This window comes from Bos taurus, chromosome 29 (genome assembly GCF_002263795.3).
Source record: "Bos taurus isolate L1 Dominette 01449 registration number 42190680 breed Hereford chromosome 29, ARS-UCD2.0, whole genome shotgun sequence".
NCBI classification, from domain to species: domain Eukaryota; kingdom Metazoa; phylum Chordata; class Mammalia; order Artiodactyla; family Bovidae; genus Bos; species Bos taurus.
In genome coordinates this window covers 6,400,945-6,412,996 of record NC_037356.1, presented here as the reverse complement: position 1 = coordinate 6,412,996, position 12,052 = coordinate 6,400,945, and the positions used below count along the sequence as shown (strand labels likewise).

Genomic DNA, 12,052 nt, shown 5'->3' with positions numbered 1-12,052 from the left:
TAAGTATCCTGGATATTATTGTCTGAGTGAATTTGCTTTGAATTGGGATTCTTTTATTAGAAGGTAATGTTACCTTTTTAAAAAGCCTGAAATAATATGGAGAGCTACATTAGAGAAAGTACTAAGTCACTTCAGTTGTTTCCAGCTCTTTGCGACCCCATGGACTGCAGCCTGCCAGGCACCTCTGTTCATGGGATACTACAGGCAAAAATACTGGAGTGAGTTGCCATTTCTTTCTCCAGGAGATCTCCCCGACCCAGGGATCTAATACAGTCTCTTACTGTCTCCTGCATTGTTAGGTGAGTTCTTTACCACTAACGCCATCTGGGAAGTTCAGAGAGGAAAAATATCTCATACTGGGACAGGGCCACTTAAAAGGGATTGAAATACTAATTTTGAAGGCATGTAGCAATATACTTGAGCATCAATTCTAACATTATGAGCGTCTTCTCCCTCATTTAAAAATGTATTTAATAATTACATATCGAGGTTATTGTAAGGATGTACACATCAGTACCTCCAACTGTGTATGTAAGACATGTTTCTTTTTCCCCCTACATCTGTCTTTGCAATCTCATTAGTCATCCCACTGTCCCTTATAATTAGGCATGGGTTACTAGTTTAATGATATGTATTTACTAATAATAGTTTTCATTTAGGTTTTTTACCTTTGGAAGGTAAAAAATGGCAAATAGCCATTTTCCACAGGATAATATTTTTTTTCCAATAAATATTTCAATTTAAGGGCCTAGAAGACCTTTAAGGAGAAAGTTAACAATGTATCTTTTCTAAATGTAGAGTCAGGCATTTGGTCTGTGGAGATTTCACTTCCTTGGGACAAATCTTGGGGAAAATGCCACCACTTATTAGCAATAAAAACACTGCAAAGAAAAATTAGAATTCTATTTTATGCATTTGTTCACTTAAAAATTATGAGTTGGGAGACTTGAGGAACCAAATACAATTTGGCTATGCCTCATGTATTTGTACGACTGCTTTATAATCTTCTACAACGATTGATCTAAAATCCTGTATTTTGGTTTCAGTATCTACTTACACATCTTATAATATATGGAGAATGCCAAAAAGCTTTTTTTTAATGTGGGTTATGTTGATAGCTACTTGCCATTTTTAAACTAAAACATAAGATTTGTAAATATTTATATAATAATATTAGTCATTCCATGCTAATATAAATAACATAATTTTATTTTTAAAAAAGTAGTGAGTGGCATGACACTGATTTATATATTTGCCAAAAAAAAAAAGACATCTGGATTCTATGTCTGCTTCCACACTCAACATACTATGACAAGATGTTTAATTGAAGACCTTGAAGAAAATCCATCTTCACACATATAAAACTGGAATAGGAACAGTGTTTTAAAAATATTTTTTGATAATTCTGGATCTTCTTTATCTTTCTCTACCAAAACTTAACTAGTATAATTTCTTAAATGTTCAGTTGTACTGTCAAAGCTGAAAGCAGATCAATAAGCTTTTTGTATTTGTTATATTAAAATTTGTTGATCTATCTTACATTATGAATGATTTTTATCATAATTAGTTTGTAATATCACATATGGATCATTTGCAAAATACAGGTTCACTGCAATATGTAGATCTTTCAAATGCTGACATTTCTCATTGTACAATACTAAATGTCAAATTTATTAATATCACCAACAATCTCATGAAGAATGTCTTTAAATACTGAGAATCTGGCAAAATTACAATGATGGAATAAAACATTCCAAAATTCTTATTTTCGCTTGAAAGCTAAAATTTTCTCATTAGCAAAAAATATTATCAGTTGTGTTAAGTGACATACTTACTTTGAATACATTGTCTACCAAACTGCCTAATTCTGAATAATCATAGTTAATTTCTCAAGTGTGCCTTCAGGTAAAAATGGCATTCCTTGGAAAGTACTGTATATGGTTACTTCAGTTCTCAGCACAAGCATAAGGGCTTTTACTCTAGGTAACCATCATATTTCAAAATGCAGCAGAAATATTATATATGTAAAATATCACATGTGTATCCCATTCTGGCTTCCCTAAGTTGGCAGAGCAGAACTTAGAGCTCTGACACACTTCTAATCCTGCATCTGTTTCATGGTCCAGCACTAATCACTCCACTCTATGTGGGATGCTTAGAAGAAATTCTTTTGTGAAAACAGTGGACATTTTAGATGGCCAAAAATATAGAAGAATCATAGTCAACACACTAATAAAAGTATACATTTCTACTTCTGAGGAAGTAGATTAGATATACTTTTCCCTATTCCTCTTTGTTCTCTGACATGAGTCTCAGCAATATATTTCTGAATGTGTCTCCTCAGATAAAGGAAATAAAAGCAGAAATAAAAAATGAGACTATCTCAAGCTAAAAATCTTCTTCACAATTAAAAAAAGCAAAATGAAATGACAATCTACTGAATGGAAGAAGATACCTGCAAATCATATATTTGATAAGGGGTTAATATCCCAATTATACAAAATTCATACAATTCAGGAGAAGGAAATGGCAACCCACTCCACTACTCTTGCCTAGAGAATCCCGTGGACAGAGGAGCCTGGTGGGCTGTTGTCCATAGGGTCGCAAAGAGTTGGACACAACTGAAGCGACTTAGCACGCATGCATGCATTGGAGAAGGAAATGGCAACCCACTCCAGTATTCTTGCCTGGAGAATCCCAGGGACAGAGGAGCCTTCTTGGCTGCCGTCTATGGGGTCTCATAGAGTTGGACATGACTGAAGCAACTTAGCAGCAGCAGCATACAATTCAAAAACAGCAAAGAGAAAACAAAAAACACAGAACCTAATTTAAAAATGGACCGAGGAGTTGGATAGACATTTTTTCAAAGACGGTCAACAGGCAGAAGAAAAGATGTTCAACATCAGTAATTATTCAATTCAGTTCAGTTCAGTCACTCAGTCGTGTCCGACTCTTTGCAACCCATGAATCGCAGCACGCCAGGCCTCCCTGTCCATCACCAAATCCCGGAGTTCACTCAGACTCACGTCCATTGAGTCAGTGATGCCATCCAGCCATCTCATCCTCTGTCGTCCCCTTCTCCTCCTGCCCCCAATCCCTCCCAGCATCAGAGTCTTTTCCAATGAGTCAACTCTTCGCATGAGGTGGCCAAAGTACTGGAGTTTCAGCTTTAGCATCATTCCTTCCAAAGAAATCCCAGGGCTGATCTCCTTCAGAATGGACTGGTTGGATCTCCTTGCAGTCCAAGGGACTCTCAAGAGTCTTCTCCAACACCACAGTTTAAAAGCATCAATTCTTTGGCGCTCAGCCTTCTTCACAGTCCAACTCTCACATCCATACATGACCACAGGAAAAACCATAGCCTTGACTAGACGGACCTTTGTTGTCAAAGTAATAATTATTAAGGAAATGCAAATCAAAACCACAATGAGATATCACCTCATACCTGTTAGAATGGCTTTTATCAAAAAGGCAAGAAATAAAAAGTACTGGACATGGGTTCAATTGCAGGTTAGGGAACTGAGATGCTGCAAATAATGTGACTTGGCCAAAAAAGAACGTTGAAGAAGATGGGGAGAAAAAAAGTACCCTCTACAACTGCTGGTGGGAATGCAAGTTTGTACAGCCACTGTGGAAAACATTATGAAGATTCCTCAAAACAATTAAGAATAGAATTACTGTATGAACCAGCTATTCCACTTCTGCATACTTATCTGAAGAATAAGAAAATATCAATTTGAAAAAATATATCCCCTGAGTCTGCCTTCAATGCAGGAGACCCAGGTTCAATCGCTGGGTTGGGAAGATCCTGGGAGAATGAAATGGCAACCCCGGTATCCTGGCCTGGAGAATTCTATGGACAGAGGAGCCTGACAGGCTACAGTCCATGGGGTTGCAGAGTCGGACTCAACTGAGCAACTAACACTACTTATGTTCATATATTCATTACAGCATTATTTATAAGGTATGAAAACAACCTAAATGTCCATCAGTGGATGAGAAGTAAAGATGAGATAAACACACACACACACAATGGTATATAACTCAGCCTTAAAAAAACAGAAAATTTTGCCATTTACAAAAACATGGATGAACCTTGAGGGTATTAGGCTATATGAAATAAGTCAGGCAAAGACAGATATTCTATTATTTTACTAAAAAAAAACCAAAACCCAAATAAATAAAAAGAAAATAGATACAGTGAACAGAATAGTGGTTACCAGAAGGGAAGGGGTTGAGAGAGAGCAGAAAGGGTAAATGGAATCAATTGTATGATAGATGGAACTAAACTTTTGCTATAGTGTGGACAGAAGCTCGGAGAAGGCAATGGCACCCCACTCCAGTACTCTTGCCTGGAAAATCCCAAGGATGGAGGAGCCTGGTAGGCTGTAGTCCATGGGGTCGCTAAGAGTCGGACACGACTGAGCGACTTCCTTTTCACTTTTCACTTTCATGTATTGGAGAAGGAAATGGCAACCCACTCCAGTGTTCTTGCCTGGAGAATCCCAGGGGCGGGGGAGCCTGGTGGGCTTCCGTCTATGGGGTCGCACAGAGTTGGACACGACTGAAGCGACTTAGCAGCAGCAGGACAGAAGTTGAATATAATGTTTAACACATGAAACATATAACATCACAAACCAATGTTACTTCAAAAAAAAATTTTAAATAAACTTTTTACTCTTAAATCTCAAGAAACTTACTTAGGAAAATCTGGTCTTTTAAAATATCACAGCTACAAATGCCAAGGGTTAACTCTAGTCTTCATCTTTTTAGAGCCAATCAATTTCATGCCAGAGACTATGAATAATTATCCTTGCCTTTTAAAAGTGAAATATAAGAGGATGAAAGTGATTATTTATTTATTTAGGTCAATTTCAGCAGAAATTTATATTACAGCTTTAGCCGGATCCAAGGGAATACATGTGAAATAGGAGCTTATCTTCAATACTGAGTGTGTGGTGAGATACCACTTTCCTCAAGATAAAAGCTATTCAATTGTTTTTTTAAAAAAATTCATTAAGGTTACTACATTGTACAACTCTAGGGGCAACATCCAGATTTTATTGTATTGTGCTAGGGAATATATTATCATAAAATACAACATAAATGGTACTCCCTAGGGTTGTGTATTTTTATTGTCCTATAAATCTATTCTGTCTCAAAAATTAAAACTCAAAAAGAACTAACAGCTAACATTTAATGAGAGGTTACTACTAAATAAGGTGTTTTAGTATACAATTTATCTGCCTGGTATCAGCCTTGATTTCTATTATCCCCATTTCATAGATTTAAAAAAAGTATGTTGGAAGCCATCTGCTTGCAGCACATAAATCATAAGAGCTGAAATCCACATGTAGATCATAAAACCTTGAATACAAATGCCGAATTCTGAGCTCATAATCTCATTGGGAAATGCTTAGATATATTATAAGGATACTCTGATCCTTGAAGAATGACTGTTACTCACCCCAAGTCCCTGTGCCCAGGGCACAGTGAGGCTAAATGGTACCAAAACATCAGAGTTTGAAGGAGACAGAAGTTTATTGCAGAAGAGGAGTGGTTCACGCCGTAAAAAAAAAAAAAAAAAAACAAAAACAAACCCAAACGCCCAGAAGCCTTTCAGCAAAGTCCTTTTAAAGGCAAGGTGATGGAGGGACGTGGTTAATTGTTGCATACTTCTTGTTCTTGCAGCTGACCATGTGGGTCAGGTCACGATGTTCCTGTAAACCTCCAAAGCAACAAATGCTATTATCTGTTCTGCAAAATTTTATCTAAAAGTATAATACTCCTGAAGTTTAACAACCAGAGAAGGGACTCACGGAGCCTCCCTCAGATGTCAGAACAGGCTCCTTTCACACCTGCGGGGCAGCCGGTGCGAGGCCGGGCAGGAGGTCACCTCCACCATCGATGCTCCTCACAGTAGCCCACAGGCCGCCACTCCAGCTTGGGGCTGCTCGCCGGCTGTCACTGAGGGCGCCTCTGTTTCGCAGTTTTTACAAGCCAAACAAAGGGGCCCTGCCCTGCCCGGTGTCAGCGCTGGCAGGCAACTGGGCCAGGTTCCACAGACTGCCACCCTGGGAGACTGGTGCCATGGGGACCACTGTGACTCTAACCGTTGGTGGAGGGGACGGCTAACAGCAGCGCGCTAACGGCCAATCTCGCGATAACAGTCGCACGCTGACAGCTGCTCCTGTTACACACTCTATTGAGCTCGACTTGAGACGTTGTGTAAGTCATTGAAGTTCACAGAGCACATCTTTTTCGTTTATAAAATGGAGATAGTATTTCTGTATTATCTCTGAATGTCCATGTATCAAATAAGATTATTGCTATTTAGTCAGTAAGTTGTGTCCAATTCCATGGACTGTTGTTGCCAGGCTCTTCTGTCCATGGGATTTCCCAGGCAAGAATACTGGAGTGGGTCGCCATTTCTTCCTCCAATCAGATAATGTTTGTTAAATGTTAAATATTACAATGAAGAAAGTACTGTTTAGGATTTATTCAAAGTATTAGAATTGTTACCTTTGGTTATTAATTTTAACCTTATCTGTATTTATTTTTCTTTTCCATACTAGAATAAATTCAGAATCTTGTGACAGTGACTTCACAGTAGGTGACTTGAAAATAAAAGCTTTGAAAGCTTGTGAACTTGAAATTATAACTTAGGTGTTTAAAAAGGTAGAAAAGAATATATTGATAAAAAGGATCAGTTGTAATAAATACTTGAAGTATGGTAATTAATCAGGATAAGAAGCCCCATTTATATATACACCAACAGCAACTGTGATTTTAAGTATCCCTTCTGAGATTCCTTCCATATGCCGTGAGTTTCATAGGACATTGCTGAATTAGTCTATTTCTCCTGTTAAAATATTGTAAGAAAAAAACCCCAAAATAATGTGACTGAAAAAGTGGTTGCTTATTTTGCTCTGATGAAACAATGCAGAGGTAGATGATCTAGAACTGGTAGTACAATTCTATGGTCCTTGATTCCCAACTTCCACCTCTAGAAGGCATTCTAATGCCTTCACTCTAATCAGTAGGAAGCACACAAAATGGGGAAAGGAGAACATGCCCATTCCTATTTAAAGACCTACGTTGGATGAGTTTTTTATCAATTCTATTTTATCCCCATGGTCACACAGACATGGCCACACTTAGCTCTAAAGGGAAACTGGAAAATAAAACCTCCAGCCAGTAGCCATGTGCCCCACATTTAGTATAGTCATTATTTGGAAAAGAAAGGAATTAGTATTGGTAAAAAAAAAAAAAAAAAAAAAGTAGCAGCTTCTGTCACAGTGCCTTTTCCTAGTGTTCATTGAAATGCATAAGATTAAAATCATATACCTTTACCACAGTATTATGTCTGGGTTTCATTTAAAACAAAACTAATTCTCTACTGGTAAATGAAATGCCAAGATATTCTTTTACTCCAGACTTTTCAAGTTATTAAACTTATGAGCATTTGTTTTACAAATGGAAATTAGAATGTATAAGAGAAACATGTTAAGATATTATAGACTGAATGTTTGTGTTCTTTCCAAATTCTTGTGTTGAAACTTTATCTCCTCCCCAGTGTGATGCTATTAGAAGTTGGACCTTTGAGATTCAATTGGGATTAGATGAGGTCATGTGGGTGGAGCCCTCATGAATAGGATTAGTGCCATTGTAAGTGACAACACAATTTTGCTTCACTTCTCTGCTGTCTACCATGTGAGGGTATACCAGAATGTAGCAGTTTGCAACCTGAAAGTGCTGTCATCAAAACTTGATCATGCCAGCACCCTAATCTCAGACTTTCAGCCTCCAGAACTCTGAGAAATAAATTTATGTTGTGTATAACACTCAGTCTATTGTACTTTGTTATGGTAGTCCAAACTGACAAGTCATAGAAGCTGTAACAAACAAACCCAATGGCCTAACCTAATAAAAATGGGTTGATTTCTTGCTCATGCCGAGTCCAGTGTGGATGTTAATGGCTGGTGAGCAGTCTTTCACATGACCATTTTAATGGCTTCTCTAAACCCCATCTCCCTGATGATCTTCTGCATCTTCTGGGAGATAAGGCAAAAGCGTATTTGGAGGGTCCCAGAGGAGGAATTGGAGAAGGCAATGACACCCCACTCCAGTACTCTTGCCTGGAAAATCCCATGGACAGAGGAGCCTGGTAGGCTGCCGTCTATGGGGTCGCACAGAGTCGGACACAACTAAAGTGACTTAGCAGTTAGCAGAGGAGGAATATATGGGCCAAACCTGAAAGTGATCTACCTGCCTACTGCCCACATTCCACTGTCCACAATTCATTGACAAGGCCAAAACTGGGTATGAGTTTGGTTGTGAGTAGGAGTTTGAGGAAATGGGTTTAGTGAACATATTAACAGATGTGTGTTAGGTCTTTCTGTTTGAGCCTTTTCAATTTTTTACACTTTAGGATCTAGTAATTGCTTGGGATTTTAGTTTTGGTCTAGGACGCCTCACTTATGTTGAAGCCTCAATTCTTGACTGAGAAAAAGTAAATTATTTTCTCTCACGTGCCATTATTTACTTTTCTCCATTTTCTATAAAATTTTCCCACTTAAGCTCGTTTTCCAACAAGTATAAAAAGGCTATGAAATTCTGTTTTCCTTAGCCATTCCATGTCCTTTTTTTCTATGGAACTTCCCAAAATATATTCCATTATTTATGGGTGAATAATTATTTATATTAATATGGTTTGTTTGAGAAAAGAATTGCCTATCTCTCCTCTCCTAACATCTATTATCATCTACATGCTGAGCAACACCATACCTATTTTTCATACAAGCTCAGGGTCTTCTCTATATGTAATTAACTATTCCCTCAGGAGAATATTGATAGGATCACCTATTAAATAAAAGCATAAGAGCCAATTCAGGGCCAAGATCCATTTTACTCAATCATAAACCTTGGAATACTAAAGGCATGTTCCAAAAATTTCAGCTTAACTGATTTTATAATTATGCTATTGTACTTGGAAATTGTTTGTAAAAATAAATCAAGGACTTAAATTTAAAATAAGGTCAAATAAAATTATGCTAGCAACTGGAGTTACATGGTTTTAGAAAGAAAAATATTCCATATTTATTTATCCAACAAACTTTTATAAAGTATCCACTCTGTGCAGGCACTTTGCTATACACTAGGAATTATTGTCGTTTAGTTGCTCAGTTGTGTCTGACTCTGCGACCTCATGGACTGCAGCATACAAGGCTTCCCTGTCTTTTACTATCTCCTGGAGCTTGCTCAAACTCATGTCCATTGAGTTAATGATGCCATCCAACCATCTCATCCTCTGTTGCCCCTTCTCCTGCCTTCAATCTTTCCCAGCATCAGGATCTTTTCTAATGAGTTGGCTCTTCAGGTGGCCAAAGTATTGGGACTTCAGCTTCAGCATCAGTCCTTCCAATGAATGTTCAAGGTTGATTTCCTTTAGGATGGGCTGGTTTGATCTCCTTGCAGTCCAAGGGACTCTCAAGAGTCTTCTCTAATACCACAGTTCAAAAGCATCAGTTCTCCGGCGCTCAGCCTTCTTTATGGTCCAACTCTCACATCCATACATGATTACTGGAAAAACCACAGCTTTGACCTCATCCATCAGAGGGCAAACTGAATGAAAACCACTAGCACAGAAAACTAATCAAACTGATTACAGGGAGGACAGCCTTGTCTAACTCAATGAAACTATGGCCCATGTAGGGCCACTGAAAGCAGATGGGTTATGGTGGAGAGTTCTAACAAAACATGGTCCACTGGAGAAGGGAATGGCAAACAACTTCAGCAGTCTTGCCTTGAGAACCTCATGAACAGTATGAAAAGGGGAAAAGATATGACACCAGGAATAACTAACGAATATGATGCAGATGTTTTTGTCTTGGAATTTACAGTGTAATTAAGAACTGGGTGGTGAATAACTATAAAGAAAATAAATGACTAAAAGCGGGGAATTATGAGTATTATTAAATAGAGGGGACCTAAACAAGTGTTTATTGTCAGAGAAACTCTGAGGATCTGATATTCTCAGAGATGAACTGGAATGTCAGGTAAGATCCAAAGGAAAAAAAGGGAAAAAATGCAAATTTTTTCAGTCTGCTAAAAAATAGTCGTGGAAATTCCCAGAGTCCCTTGTAATTAAAAACCACTGCCGACATCAATGTAGCCCTACATTTTCAGTTCCTGACAGCCTTTCATATCCATTATCTTAATTACTCCTTTCAAATGACTAATACCGTATTCATTATTACACTCGTAGATGAAGGACTGAGATTCAGAGAATTTAACTTGACAAGGTTACACAGCTAATAGGTAGTAAAGTTAGACCATCACCAGGGTAGGTCATATCCCCAAGTCTTCCAAATAGAGTTTTATAGGAACCATAAGGTTGTGGTTAACAGATTTGTTGTTGTTGTTTAGTCACTAAGTTGTATCCAACACTTAGAGGACCAGGCTCCTCTGTCTATGGGATTTCCCAGGCAAGAATACTGGAGTGGGTTGACATTTCCTGCATTGGCAGGCAAATTCTTTACCATTCAACCACCAGGAATCCCAGTTAACAGATTGCTGCTGCTACTGCTGCTAAGTCACTTCAGTCGTGTCTGACTCTGTGTGACCCCATAGATGGCGGCCCACCAAGCTCCCCTGTCCCTGGGATTCTCCAGGCAAGAACACTGGAGTGGGGTGCCATTTCCTTCTCCAATGGTTAACAGATTACCTGGGTTAAAATCCTGATAACTATTACTTACTAATTAGTTGACCTTTGGTCACTGTCTTGACTTGAATTACTTCATTTACAAAATAAGGAAAATCACAATACCTACCTCATACATCGTTGTAAAATTTACGTTATCTTTACAGATATCTGTAAATGCGTATCTATTAATGGAAAATTTTCATTAAATGATAAAGTCACTCTCTTGCATGTTGATGCTTAGTCTATTTTTTAACTCCATTTAGAAAGTAAATTCTAAACAATGGAATAGACCAGTATTTGAGACCTCCGGTGGACAAAAAATGTTTCAGAAACATTATATATTATATATTTCAGAAACGTTATATATATAAGATCTAAGCTGAGCTGATATCCAAATTGTAGCAAAATGATAGTACTTTCTACTTAGAAAGATTCATAAAAGCAATCTTTGAGATGGAGTTATATCTCTAGTCTAGAAACTTTTTTAAAATGAAATACCAAAAATTTAAATAAAGACAGAGTCAGTATTACTGATTTTTATTTTCACCTTGCACTCTGCATGGTATTGATGCTGGTAGACAGCCCTCTAAAATAGGAACTAGGATCCTGCATGGCTAAAAATAAAAGCAGAAAGGAAAAGAGCAATTGCCTGGGAAGCTGATGGATGGAGTGGGGTGATGGAAGAGGAATTGACAACAGCAGCAAGTGACAATGAATATCAAGGGAAAAGAAGGAAAAATATAGTCTACAAACATTTGACATTCAGCAAGGGAATTGCATTTGACAGAGTCAAACACTGGATAAACATCTGACCTTGTATATTGGTGGCATTACCAAATAATTCCAAACTTCTCTGTGTTTTGTGACAAAAATCTGATTGATTCAACTGACTACATGCCTTTGAAGTTCTATAACACAAAGCTTTTAAGGTAGTCATCTAAAGACAGTGGGAATGCCCATAATATCAAGGGCCTTCTCTATGCTTAAAGAGTATTTTATAGAAAACGGGGCTGGATACGATGCCTTGTGTTTTTTTTGTTTTTTTTTTTTTAAGTTTTTTTTTAACATGGAACATTTGTAAAGTCGGTATTGAATGTGTTACAATATTGCTTCTGTTTTATGTTTTGGTTTTTGGCTGCAAGGCATGTGGTATCTTAGCTCCCTGACCAGGGGTTGAACACACAACACCTGCATTGGAAGGTGAAGACCAAAGCAACTGGACCACCAGGGAAGTCCTCGGTGCTTTGTTGTTTTTTTTTTTTTCCCCCACAACTTTTTTCATAAAAAGAATTAAGGGAATTCTTTAAAAAGAATTAAGGGTACTGTTATAACTAGAAAAAAAGATCT

General features: G+C 37.8%; 1 protein-coding gene and 1 long non-coding RNA gene across 3 annotated transcripts in view; one reads left to right on the top strand and one right to left on the bottom strand.

Moving 5' to 3' along the window:
• The window catches only part of LOC112444878 (uncharacterized), a 121,793-nt gene extending 115,662 nt beyond the window's left edge, over positions 1-6,131 (bottom strand). For both annotated transcript variants that reach the window (XR_003033269.2, XR_009493418.1), the window contains exon 1: positions 5,468-6,131. This is a non-coding gene — a long non-coding RNA (uncharacterized lncRNA). The remainder of the gene's footprint in view (positions 1-5,467) is intronic.
• The window catches only part of TYR (tyrosinase), a 109,079-nt gene that overhangs the window by 22,492 nt on the left and 74,535 nt on the right, over positions 1-12,052 (top strand).